Source organism: Phyllobates terribilis, unplaced genomic scaffold (genome assembly GCF_046119375.1).
Source record: "Phyllobates terribilis strain yellow unplaced genomic scaffold, ASM4611937v1 Scaffold_8__6_contigs__length_399053987, whole genome shotgun sequence".
Lineage (NCBI taxonomy): Eukaryota > Metazoa > Chordata > Amphibia > Anura > Dendrobatidae > Phyllobates > Phyllobates terribilis.
In genome coordinates, this window is record NW_027362768.1 from 85,919,810 (window position 1) to 85,934,407 (window position 14,598).

The following is a 14,598-nucleotide window of genomic DNA, read 5'->3' on the forward strand; positions in this document are numbered from 1 at the left end:
GACAAGGGACATCTGGAACGCCTCTGTTTCGTCCTGATGATAGGTTTGGCTTTCTTCTAAATTTGTCAGTCTCAAGCTATCTTCACACAAATTGGGTCCCCCCTTCATCGGTCCGTTGGAGGTTCTCAAACAGATTAGTGCCGTAGTTTACAAGCTCAAACTCCCGGTCTCTTTACGGATCCCCAATTCTTTCCACGTGTCTCTCCTCAAACCTGTCATCTTCAGCTCCTTCTTCATGGACCCGGGTATCATTCCTGCTCCAGTCAGCTCTGAAGATGTCTTTGAGGTAGAGAACATTCTGGCTGCTAAAATGGTAAGAGAAGAAACCTTTTTCTAGTAGATTGGAAAAGGTTCGGTCCTGAGAAGAGGTTGTGGAAGCCCAAAGAGAATATCCATGCCCCTCTCATCCTAGAGAAATTTCTTGCGGGCTTGAAGAAAAGGGTACATAAAGGATGGGGTACTGAAGTGCCGGTGCCCCTTCACGCTACCTATCCTCATGTGCCCCAACAGGGATGTCGACTCACCACCCCAGACCCCGGTGCGCACATCCTCATCCTGCTGCTTTCTCCCGGGGTCTGCGCACTCCTGGAAGATCCTCGGACACTGTGCTTAGCGTGCACCCACTCTTGGTCTCTTAAAGAGACAGTGCGTGTCATCCATAAGTGTTCCCAGCCAATGGTTGGGAGACACTTAATATTTAAGGCACCTCCACCTGTTGGGAGGTGCCTGAGCAACGTGTTCACTCTGCTTTGTTTGCAAACTTGCTAGTTCTCAGGTCCCCTGTAACTGCCTGTACCTACCAGTCCCTGCCTGACCTTGCCAGTACCTGCCTGTTCCTGTCTTCTCGTACCTGGTGTCCGTTCCTTTATTTTAATCGTGCCTGCCAACACCAGCCTGCCTGTATACCAGCCTTATCTGCCTGCACCTGCTGTGCCTGCTTGTATACCAACCTTCCCTGCCTGCACCAGCCGTGCCTGCATGTATACCAGCCATGCCTGTCTGTATCCAGCCATACCTGCCTACACTTGCCGTGCCTGTCTGTATATCAGCCGTGCCTGCCAACACCTGCCGTGCCTGTCTATTTACCAGCTGTTCCTGCCTGCACTAGCCATCCTTGCCAGCACCTGCCGTTCCAACTCTCTACCACTTTGGGGGTTAGCTGCCATGTGTCTGAGGTCCATTCTGAAGTAGCACCTGGTGTCCATCTGGAGCCAAACCTAACTCCACCATCAGGGGCTCTAGCAAAGAGTCAGGTGTTTGCCTAGTTACACCCCTTCAGGCTCTCCTCAGGCCACTGTTTCTACTACCATGGATGTTACAGGGGGCACTATTGTTTTCAGGGGCATTCTCTATTTGGCACTTAATTTGGGGGGTAATCACATTAACAACAACGTTATTTCTGAAGTACTATATTTAGGGTACTGTGCCATACAGCCGGTGCACTAATGCAGGTAAATTGTCACGATTCCACCCCTCAGTGTGTCTGGGATGCAGTTACTGACGGCTCAGCCGTCCAATCTGGTACGTGCTGAAGCTGTCAGTACTTGATTTGACAGCTCAGTGTTCAGTCTGGTGCTGGGCTGTGCTGAGCTGTCGGTGCTTTGATTGACAGCTCAGCTGTCAAATCTGAGACTGGGAGGTGCTGGCTGTGTGGCGCCCCTGAGGGTTTGACCGCCACAGGGATGCTGCACTTCTCTAATGGAGTGTTGTGTTTCTCCTCTGAGGTAAGAACAGTGTGATAGTCGTGACCCAACCTTTGCATCCAACACCACATTTCTTCACCAGAGGGGGCTAGTATGCACTAGGTGCTGCTCCCCTGGTTACAGGGAGACTGGGGAACCAAGAGTTAGGGGAACCAGTTAGTGGGTGAGGGTGGAGGACTTACAAGTTAGTTACACTTTAAATTTCATATTTAATAAAAAGCCATTTTGGTTCTGGGTCTTTTTGTATTGTGATCTCACTCCCTGAGCGTGGATCCTGTGTGGGCCTGCAGAGGACGGAGACACGGCCCTCGTACCTTAGCCTTTGGTCGAGGGGCAGGTTGCAGATAATGAATGCCTCAACCCGGTCAAGGACCATGATCAAGAAGGCCCGGAGCTTAAGAGTGTGGCTCCACAGCAAATGGATCCCAGGCAGGATGCAGACGGAGCGGTGTACGCCACCTGTCCTCGCCATGCTGATATATTCAGATGGAGTCCGGCCCCCGACACCCGACCTTGCTACTCTATGTCCTGGTCGGGAAAGCCCGGTAGGTCCTGAGGATCCCACTGGGTATCGGACGGAGCAGAGCTGCCACCCGTGCCCTTGTTCTGAGAGGAGCTCAGAGGGAGACCCGGCCTATTTGCACACACACGGACAGGAAAGGATTCGGTCTGTAGTTCAGGAACACTCTGGTGAAGGGTCCCGACTGAATGCTGGACTTACTCGGAGGTTGTCGGACCCCCGTCTCTGGTGACCGCAGGACTCCGCGGGGAGCAGGGAGTCGCCTTCCTATTGCCATCTATGTGAGTAAAGCCTTGGAAGTTCACCCCTATGGCCTCCGGACTGTTTATTCGGCACCACACCGCGCGACGCGGAGCCCGTACTCCTCTACTACTACCCCCTCCATCCTGTCCCTCTGCCCTGAGGCCTCGCTCCGCCTGTGGGGAGTAGTAATAACTTTGGCCACCATAACATCATGCCTCAGCGGACTGCAGTGGCGCTGGTGGCCTTCACCAGGTGCCACAGGTGGCGTAGTCGTAAACCAGTCACTCACCCCGGATAAGGCCATACCATCCTTTTTTTTCTAACTGTGACGGCCCTGAGCACGGGTCGGGTCCGGGCCACGGCTGCACCCCATCTCTCCATCACAGGACCCAACTCCGAGTTCCCCATCTCCTAGGGTAAAGAAAAGGGCTTTTTCGAGTATGAGGCGTCACAGACCTGGCGTAGTCGGCAGGATTGCGTGCCCGCAGCAACGGAAGAAGATTACCCATTGCTACCGGGTACTATGTGCCTTACACCTTGAACTGTCATTTTCCACTTAAAATGGCACCTGCCCAAGAAGAACAGGTGCCATAGTACTGTGAAAAGACTGTCTTTGAACACCTCCCATCGTGGGCTGGGCTCCCATATGGCGCCAAAAATGTGGACTGCCCCTTCCATCAGAGACTGTCCACGGGGTAATGCCCGTCAAACCGGATGGGCTGAACGAAGGCGGGCCTGTCAACATGCTGCCCAGGAACCGCCCTGAAAGAGGAGGAAGAAGAGAAGGAACAAGGTGCGGCCATTGCAGTCTCAGCATCGCCACAACCGGAAGCAGACATGGACGCTGCGGAGGGAACTCAAAAAGAGCCATCTGCAGCTGGCCCGGCTGCCGGTACCGGTGGAGACGGAGCCAGTAGAAACCCGCACTTGCGAACGCCCCGAATTCCCAGCGATGGACCGAGCAACCTGGCCCGAAGGTGCATGGAGGCGGCTGCGTGGCGGCAGGAGGAGCAACGGCGGGAGAATGAAACCCTCCACCAAGGAGCAGTAGACCAGGAAGAGGAGGCTTCGGAGGGCCCCTGTGGCCCAGAGACGGGTGAGTCAGAACCCCTTACCCTGGCCGCTGAGGAAATGGTGCCCCTCCTGGACTTCTGGTCTGAGTGCTTACTGCCCGGCACTGTGACCTGGGATCAGGCTCTGGCCCCGGAGCACCAGGCTGCCGCCATCTCCGGAGACCTCCGTGGTCTCCCACCTCCGTTACCGGAAGACCCCGGGCCTGCATGGGAATCTATGGGCCCCAACCAGGAAAGGCCCACGGACTCAGGCCTGCCGCAGCGCCCCCTAACGCTGTTTCCGGGCCCCACAGTTACCTGCCTGGCGGCGGAAGGGAGGGCCTGGGACAACCAGGGGGGAAACCTAGAAGGCTCTCCCCGGGAGCCCCAGGCCAAAGAGAGGAGAAGGGAGCAGTGCCTCCAACAAATCCTCCAATTAAACCGGGAGCAGCAAGAACGGGAGGCATGGTGTGAGCAGCTCCAAGTTCAGGCCAAAGCTGCGAAGTCCAGAGCCCGCCAAAAGGAGGCGTTCCACCCGAGCCCCCGTGAAGAGGGGCAGGTGGTCCGCTTCCACCAGGAGGCAGGATGGGGCTTCATCAGGAGTCCCGGGCTGAGGCAGGACGTCTTCTTCAACCGTCGCAACGTCGAGCCCCAGCTCAAAAAGGGACACCCTGGCAGGAACCTCACCCCGGGTGATGTAGTGTCCTTCACCAGCCACAGTGGAGTGCGGGGGTGGTACGCCCTGGATGTTCACAGAGTCTCCAGGAGTGAGGCCCCCGTGCACCCACCTGTGGAGGGTCGGTCAGTCTCTGTTGGGAGGAATAAGCCCTTTCCCTGGCAGGAATATATGGACTAAGCAGCCCCTGGCTGCTGTTATAGTTGAAGTTAAGTTGTTTTCATCTTGAGTTAATTTACTACCCATTACCAGAGACATTGGCCCTGTGGACTATGGCAGGCGGCAGACTTTCCTTGTATATAGTTTACATCTTTTCAGGTGCTCCATATTGGTTTTATGCAAAACCGTGTATACCTTTCTACCTCAACACCTCAGCTCGCACTTCTGAACTGACTCTGCGCCTTTGCACCTTAACCCGCCTGTCTGCACAAAAATGTCTCTGGAAAAATGCTAGCACTTTTATAATTTTATAATTTTGTACTTTTGTATTTTTGTACTGTGTAACCTGTTATGCAACGTTTAAGAAGATGTGCCTCCCATAAAGGGAAGATAGTTCATGTTCATATAAAAAGAAAATTTCCTGGGTGTTACTTCGTTTGCAGCCCGCGGACGTGCTGTGTTTTACCAGGGGGGAATGTGGCGCCCCAGAGGGTTCGACCGCCACAGGGATGCTGCACTTCTCTAATGGAGTGTAGTGTTCCTCCTCTGAGGTAAGAACAGTGTGATAGTCGTGACCCAACCTTTGCATCCAACACCACATTTCTCCACCAGAGGGGGCTAGTATGCACTAGGTGCTGCTCCCCTGGTTACAGGGAGACTGGGGAACCAAGAGTTAGGGGAACCAGTTAGTGGGTGAGGGTGGAGGACTTACAAGTTAGTTACACTTTAAATTTCATATTTAATAAAAAGCCATTTTGGTTCTGGGTCTTTTTGTATTGTGATCTCCCTCCCTGAGCATGGATCCTGTGTGGGCCTGCAGAGGACGGAGACACGGCCCTCGTACCTTAGCCTTGGGTCGAGGGGCAGGTTGCAGATAATGAATGTCTCAACCCGGTCAAGGACCATGATCAAGAAGGCCCGGAGCGTAAGAGTGTGGCTCCACAGCAAATGGATCCCAGGCAGGATGCAGACGGAGCGGTGTACGCCACCTGTCCTCGCCATGCTGATATATTCAGAGGGAGTCCGGCTGCAAGAGGGGTACCGGCCCCCGACACCCGACCTTGCTACTCTATGTCCTGGTCGGGAAAGCCCGGTAGGCCCTGAGGATCCCACCGGGTATAGGACGGAGCGGAGCTGCCACCCGTGCCCTTGTTCTGAGAGGAGCTCAGAGGGAGACCCGGCCTATTTGCACACACACGGACAGGAAAGGATTCGGTCTGTAGTTCAGGAACACTCTGGTGAAGGGTCCCAACTGAATGCTGGACTTACTCGGAGGTTGTCGGACCCCCGTCTCTGGTGACCGCAGGACTCCGCGTGACGCGGAGCCCGTACTCCTCTACTACTACCCCCTCCATCCTGTCCCTCTGCCCTGAGGCCTTGCTCCGCCTGTGGGGAGTAGTAATAACTTTGGCCACCATAACATCATGCCTCAGCAGACTGCAGCGGCGCTGGTGGCCTTCACCAGATGCCACAGGTGGCGTAGTCGTAAACCAGCCACTCACCCCGGATAAGCCCATACCATCCTTTTTTTCTAACTGTGACGGCCCTGAGCACGGGTCGGGTCCGGGCCACGGCTGCACCCCATCTCTCCATCACAGGACCCGAATTCGAGTTCCCCATCTCCCAGGGTAAAGAAAAGGGCTTTTTCGAGTATGAGGCGTCACAGCTATTTTCAGGTGTTCATTGTCCAAGGCGATTGCCAGGCTACTTAACTGGGCTGTTAGTCCCAAACCTCTGCCACACGTACATTCAGCTTTTGTGTGGTTTTTCCGTGTGTTGATCTTTCATTGCCTGACCTTTGACCTCGTTTTTGCCATCCGTCTGTTTAACCCCCTTGCTCTGTTCCACTATCTTCCTGATATTTTGACCTCAGACCGTTACCTGACTATGCCTTTGTCTTTTCCTTCTGTTTATGACGTACCCTCCTGGCTTTTGACCTCTGACTCCTTGACTATCCCGACTAACAGCTTATCCGTGTGAATGGCCCCTCTGTGACATAAATAATGTAGAAACAAGTACAGAAATGGGGGTAGCAGCAGGATGGGGAGTTTTTGTAGGTTGGGAATAGGTGGAAAGTCTGCTGAGAATGTGAGAGATTAAATTTGTCTATGTTGGTAAGTCATTGCTGTAAGAAGTTGTCATAATGGTCTGGGCCAGATGGAAAAGAATGTCACCTGTGTATTAGTAAGTGTAACTGTACTATAGTTTCATATACTGTAGAACTGGTTATTCCCCTCCTAAATCTTCACTGTAAGATGGGTATATAGGATTTTTTTTCAGTAAAAAAAATGTCTGTTGCAGAGCTACCTTACTGTCCTTTCACCACTTTCAATGACCATGTCGGTAAAGGAAAAACAGAGCTCCAGCCTAGATATGGGTGTAGTAACCCATGACTCAGCTTTGTAGGGCAAGTAAGGAGCTAATTAGCAAACATATATGTGGGTGGGTAATTAATAAGGTCAAAAGTTTAAGGGGTGGAAATATTCGGGTGGCTGCAAGAAAGAGTGGGCGTATACTGTATAAAGTGAGGGAGGGGCTGGCAGACCCAGAATCAGTACAGAGGTACCACATGGGGGGGGTCCCGCCTCCCGATCACTTTAAGATTGTAAACAAAAATAAGTTTTCAAAGAGTGAATGGACATTAGTAGGGTTGTTTTCGGTGTCTTTTGGGCTTGGCGGTGCGAGGGAGTTCTTTCAGTTGGTATAAAATTGTGGTAAAGGGGTAGTACATTAAGTAGATGGCTCTCTCCAATTGTGTTTGGAATTTGGTAATTGCCTGGTGGAATTTTTATGACTCTTCAGGGTGGGGTCCCTGGGGAGTCGGTCCCATGAAAAAGGTTTTCTGGTGACAGAGGTGTTCCCATGCTTGCATTTGCGACTGAGGTTAATGCCGAAAGATTACAGTATTCGGGTACCGACAGATTTTTGGAGCTCCAAGAACCTCCTTCAACCTAAAATTATTATTTATTATGTTTGTGATAATAAAGGCTGACTTGACCAATTTAATCCAAATGACGAATCCATTTTTATTTGGGGTAAAAACACAAGTCAAAAGCAGGGTATTTGGTAGAAGGTGGTAGAAGGACAGTATCTACAATACTGGAGTCATGAGCATTGGACAGGTGCATTGGGTCCTTGGCTGTGTGAGTCCTGAAATTCCTGATGGCGGCCCTGTTAGCAAATATACAGCCTGTCTGTAATAATGTATGCTCCTTATTTACAGTAACAGTGAGCCAGTGCATTAGAACAACGTTGAGAAACGTTCTGCAGACGCACTAGCTCTACCAAAATCTGTTTTCCGTCACCTTTTAAGTAGTGATCTATCACTAAGCGCATTAGGAAACACTGACTATGAGAGCAGAGAACCGTGAAACTGAAATTTGTCATCACATTACAGTATGTAATCATGTGACGTTACGTTTGCGCACAATGACATCAACGTGCCATCATAACAAACCTCTGATACTATAATTAGTACAGCACAGGAACGGAAGTGCAATTTCCATTACAGGTTAAGGATATTATTTATGAAATATTTTATCATTCTAGATAAATAGATAATATCCTGCCTAAAAAAACAGTCTTACAACTATTTTCTTGATATATTTCTTTGAGGAACCCAGTAAGAAAAGAAACTATAGCTGCAGGAGCCCTTCCATGTGGCTTGTAATCACTAGCTCATAATATTATTTTAGTATATACCCCAAATTAGCCTCTGCATAACGGAGGGCTACTTGAATGCATATCTGGAAGGCTTCCAGATATGCATTCAAATAGCCCTCTATTTTGCAGAGGCTAATTTGGGGTATATACTAAAATAATATTATGAGCTAGTGATTATAAACCACATGCTAAATCGTATATCCCTCTAGTATGTGTCTTGTGAAGATCTGAAATATTAGAGCTTTGTTTTCATAATGAAAGAACATACCGTATCTTTGTAAATCGTGTATATGTTGGAATACCACAGGTAGCTGTTAGAAGATGTGCAATGTGTCATTTTAATTGGCACCTTATACTTTTTTAGTCGAGGTGGTGGGAGGGATTGTGAGCAGGAACTACTCTGAGTTCTTGCCCTCCCCTCACTATTGAGAGCCTGCCACCATCATGCTCAGCATTCCTACCAGCTGGTCATGAGGCTCTGTGGGCCACACAGTTTGAGAGGACACCGTGGCTGGTACACTTTCTGTCCGTGTTGGCCTCTTGCCGTGCATTCTGCGTGGCAGCATGTGCTGGAGTTTGACATGTTGTGGGTGGACAGGCGGAGTGCATGGCGGCTCATTACTATGTGATATATACCACCAATAAACTTGACCAAAGACCAAGTAGACAACAAAAAATAATGTTTATTGAAACATATATAAAAAATCTAAAAACATGTAAAAAATGAGGCAGCAAACAGTGAGGCTGAAGGTGGGAATACCTGATTATCTACAGTACAGACCAAAAGTTTGGACACACCTTCTCATTTAAAGATTTTTCTGTATTTTCATGACTTTGAAAATTGTACATTCACACTGAAGGCATCAAAACTATGAATTAACACATGTGGAATTATATACTTAACAAAAAAGTGTGAAACAACTGAAAATATGTCTTATATTCTAGGTTCTTCAAAGTAGCCACCTTTTGCTTTGATGACTGCTTTGCACACTCTTGCATTCTCTTGATGAGCTTCAAGAGGTAGTCACCAGAAATGGTCTTCCAACAATCTTGAAGGAGTTCCCAGAGATGCTTAGCACTTGTTGGCCCTTTTGCCTTCACTCTGCAGTCCAACTCACCCCAAACCATCTCGATTGGGTTCTGGTCTGGTGACTGTGGAGGCCAGGTCATCTGGCGTAGCACCCCATCACTCTCTTTCTTGGTCAAATAGCCCTTACACAGCCTGGAGGTGTGTTTGGGGTCATTGTCCTGTTGAAAAATAAATGATGGTTCAACTAAACGCAAGCCGGATGGAATAGCATGCCGCTGCAAGATGCTGTGGTAGCCATGCTGGTTCAGTATGCCTTCAATTTTGAATAAATCCCCAACAGTGTCACCAGCAAAGCACCCCCACACAACCACACCTCCTCCTCCATGCTTCACGGTGGGACCCAGGCATGTAGAGTCCATGCGTTCATCTTTTCTGCGTTGCACAAAGACACGGTGGTTGGAACCAAAGATCTCAAATTTGGACTCATCAGACCAAAGCACAGATTTCCACTTGTCTAATGTCCATTCCTTGTGTTCTTTAGCCCAAACAAGTATCTTCTGCTTGCTGCCTGTCCTTAGCAGTGGTTTACTAGCAGCTATTTTACCATGAAGGCCTGCTGCACAAAGTCTCCTCTTAACAGTTGTTGTAGAGATGTGTCTGCTGCTAGAACTCTGTGTGGCATTGACCTGGTCTCTAATCTGAGCTGCTGTTAACCTGCGATTTCTGAGGCTTGTGACTCGGATAAACTTATCCTCAGAAGCAGAGGTGACTCTTGGTCTTCCTTTCCTGGGGCGGTCCTCATGTGAGCCAGTTTCTTTGTAGCGCTTGATGGTTTTTGCAACTGCACTTGGGGACACTTTCAAAGTTTGCCCAATTTTTCGGACTGACTGACCTTCATTTCTTAAAGTACACTGTGTTCCAAATTATATTATGCAAATAATATTTTCTCAGATTTTCCCAAATTACCTATATGAATTGCATTGTAATTTTCCAGTCAAATAACTATTAGAGTACAATTGAAAGGTTTTTGTACAAACTGCCTATGATAACAGTATATTTTTAAAAAAATAAAAAACTCAAACTGCACTCAAAATGCATGTTCCAAATTATTATGCACAGCAGAGTTTTCAACCTTTTCATTTTAATAAAGAACAAAAAAATGGTCATTTTTGAAATTATAAGCATTAGCAGGTTATTACAAACTGAAATCAAACAGTTTTCAACTCAAAACTTTATTCTAGGTGATTTTACATTTGCACATAGGACCCCTTGTTCGAAAGGAGCTTCTGAACTCTCTCGTCCATTGAATTTGTCAGGTTTTGGATGGTTTCTGCTTCAATTGTTTTGCATGAGGACAGAATACCCTCCCAGAGCTGTTGCTTAGATGTGAACTGCCTCCTGCCATCATAGACACTCCTTTTGATGATGCTCCAGAGGTTCTCAATGGGGTTGAGGTCAGGGGAGCATGGGTGCCACACCATAAGTTTGTCCCCTTTTATGCCCATAGCAGCCAGAGATGCAGATGTGTTATGTGCAGCATGAGACGGGGCAGCCAACAGTTGTCTGCTTCTCACCCATCGTCTTACTTATGGTTTTGTAGCCCATTCCAGCTTTGTACAGGTCTATGATCTTGTCCCTGACATCCCTAGAAAGCTCTTTGGTCTTGCCCATGTTGTAGAGGTTAGAGTCTGACTGATTAGAGTCTGTGGAGGAGTCTTTTATACAGGTGACTATGTAAGACAGCTGTCTTTAATGCAGGTAACGAGTTGATTAGGAGCATCTAACTGTCTGTAGGAGCCAGAACTCACAATGGTTTGTAGGGGATTAAATACTTATTTCTCACTGCAAAATGCAAAAAAAAAAATATCTACAATGTGATTTTCTTGATTTTTTTTTTGTTGGGGATATTCTATCTCTCAATGTTAAAATTAACCTACCCTTAAAATTATAGACTGTTCATGTCTTTGTCAGTGGGCAAACTTACAAAAACCGCAAGGGATCAAATACTTATTTCCCCCCTCTGTATACAGCGTGTGGGCCATTATACAGCTTGGGCGGAAATGTAGGGGCCATTATACAGCGTGGAGGCCATTATGCAGCGTGGGTGCAAATGCGGAGGCCATTATACAACGTGGGTGCAAATGTGTGGCCCATTATACAGCGTGGATGCAATTGTGGGAGCCATTATACAGAGTGGGTGTAAATGTGGGGGCCATTATACAGTGTGGGAACCATTATACAGCATGGGTGAAAATGTGGGGGCCATTCAAGTCAATGTGTAAACACATACTGCACACAGATGCCATCTGTGTGACACGTACCGGAGCTTGAGAATCAGCGGTACAGTTAGCGCTGTTCCCAAGCGCCGGGTGCTGAACACTGCCCTCATCATGGTTCCCTGTCAGCACTGCAATCAGCACCAGCAGGGGACCATGATGAGAGCAGTAGTGTCTGCTCCCGCAATGTCCACCTGTAAAAATAAGAATAAAATAAAAAAATCCAAATACTCACCTGTACTAAGTGTCCCCTGCTGTAATCCATGCGACCGCTCAGCAGAGGAGCCGGGGAGAATGACTCCTGCAGTGAGCGAGCCCCGGAGCTGCGCTCAGCGAACAGTGTCCTGTCACTCACTGAGCTCAGCTAGGACTATGATGAGGGCAGCATTCAGCACCCGGCGCTTGGGAACAGCGCTAATTGTACCGCTGATTCCCAAACGCCGATACGTGTGCTTCTGATGCGGCACACGGGCTGCACAAGTACACACAAACACGGATATCTCCGGTACTGTTTTTTCTGGTACCGAAAATATCAGGACGTGTGAAAGAGCCCTTAGATATGATGCAGACTGACACAGATGGAGGTTGTCCTGGTAGAAATGTCAGTGGCATAAGTAAGTAGCAGCGTAGATGAATAAGCACTTGTTATGACATTGTGTCACCCCATGCCAGAGAGGAACAAGAAATGCTGATAAAGTTTAGTGCCCCCCCAAAATAAGATGATGCAACTTCCTTAGGTTTTTGCAGCAAAACCTGATACCTGCGTTTTTGGCTGCATTTTTGCACTACCCATTGCTATCTGTGGGTGAAAAAACGCTGCAAAAATGCTGAAAGAAGTGACACGCTGCAGTTTGCAAAAATGCAACAGTTTTCCAAATTAGTCAGGAATGGCGTAAGAAATAAATAGAACCAATTCTTTTCCTGCTGTTGATTTGTTCATTCTGACTCCCAAAGATCACAGTAAGGCCACGGCCCCACTATTAGTATTTGGTCAGTATTCGGTCAGTATTTTTTCTCAGGAGTAGGAGCCAAAACCAGGTGAGGAACAATCAGAGAAAAGGTATAATAGAAAGAAATGCACCAATTCCGTATTTATCACCTACTCCTGGTTTTGACTCCCACTCCTGAGAAAAATTACTGACCAAATACTGTTAGTGGGGCCATGGCCTAAGGCTTGGCACACATTTATCCTGCACTCTGCACTGAGTGAGAGAAAAGTCAATCAGGAGAACCATAGCATCCAGGGGACCAAACCAAAGCATGAACCTGGACCTCAAGGAACATGGCTGAAAACAATGTCATAGGCAAACATGAGCTGCAGTGCAGAGTTGAAGTGCCATAGTAAGACCCAGCAGGGCAGTGACTGACGAGAGAAATGGGAAAAGGAGCGTCCAGTGTCAGGGCTGTTGTCTGCAGTCGTATATTGCCAATTTGACAATTAGGGTATAACTTATGTCTATACTGTAATGTTTCATTCCTTTGATTATCTCCCTTTCTTCTTCTTTCCAGTATGTTCTAGTCTTCATTATCACTGTTGGCCTCTTATCTTTTTTCTTTCTGTGCGGCCAGAATGCCCCAAGCATTAACGCTAGAAAAATAATTGAATTCAACTTTTCAATGTGCACTTGCTCTTCACCTGACCTCTCAGATATATTTCTATTTAGAGTGTTTATTTTCTATCCTGTGTCACAGTTATCATTGAAGGTCTTTCTATTTGAGTAAGGACAGAGGTACAATGAAGTTGTCCCTTAGCTGAGAATTCTGATAGTTCTGAGAATGGCTGTATGGGTGGGTAAGTGCCGAAAACTTATCACAGTTGCATTTTAATGTTCATGGTTCTTTTTTTGGTTTTGCTTAAGGGGGTTGTCCACCATTTAAGACTTTTTTTTACCTAAATATGTGTATTTGGAGCTAATAATCATTCTTGCAATTCGGCTTCATAAATAATTTTGCACTGTTTTGCTGTTACCTTCTTTTTATTTTCCTCCATATTCAACTTTGATGTAGTCTGTGGTCATAAATACACAATATTTAATGGACCCAATTGCAAAAATTATTGCATTTCAGTATGAAAAAAAAAAAATCCCCAAAAGGTGGACAACCCCCCATTATACAGTTTAGGGTCTAATGTGCGGGTCATTATACAGCTTGGGGCCTATGGGGGGTGGCAATCATTCAGTGTGAGGACTACTGTGGGGGGCCCTCATACAGTGTGGGGGGCTCTTATACATTGCAGGGACATCTGTCGTGGTCCTCATAAAGTGTGGGGGCTAATGTGGGGACCATTAAACAGTTTGGGGCCTACTGTGGGGGTCATTATACATTATGGCAGCTAATGCGGGGGCCATTATACAATTTGAGGGCTAGTGTGGGGACTACTATTTAGGCCCTTTATACAGTGTGGGGGCCATTATATAGTGTGGGTTCTACTGTGGTGGCCATTATACAGTGTGAGGGCTACTGTGGGGGTCATTATACTGTATTTTGTGGGGAGCAGTGGGGGTTACATGCTGTGTATAGGGAAGCTGTGGGCCCACCATACTGTGTATAGGGGAGCTGTGGGCCCCTCATACTGTATGTAGTGGAGCGGTGGGGACATCATACTCTGTATAAAGGAGCTGCGGTCCCACCAAACTGTGTATAGAGAAGCTGTACCTTGGGAGACTCAATGGACATTATGAAATGTTAAGTGGGCACTTAAGAAGTATTATTGATATAGGGACACGCAGAGGATTTTAGCTATCAAAGGGACAAAATTTGGACACTGTTTTCTAGCGCATTTGCACATGTCATTAATATTTCCTAAAGGGCAATTTTACCATCGAAAGGGCACAAATGTGGGATTATTACCATGTAAGGTGTACAGTGTTGGACATTACTATATGAGGCAGTAAGAGGAGCACTGTTTTTGTCCAAACAGAAGGTACAGTAACACATACAGCAGCAGCAAACACATATGGCAGCAGTGGCTCAGTATTGGGGTTTGCTGCAGGATGAGGAGTTTGTGCAGGTTGGAAATAGAGAGGATGGTGCTGGAAATGTGAGAAATCAAATGTGTCTTTGTTGTAATCTCTGCAGACGAGTCGTGAATGACAGAAGTTGTCATGTGGGTCTGGGCCGGATGGAAAAGATTGGAAAAATTAACGAATCCATCAGAAAAACGTCATTTGTAAGTTACTATATATAACTATACTATAACCACTTGTATGTTCTGCAGGACTGATACATACCACTATATAGTCACCTTGTGGCGGTAATATGAGTGTTGGTCTATGT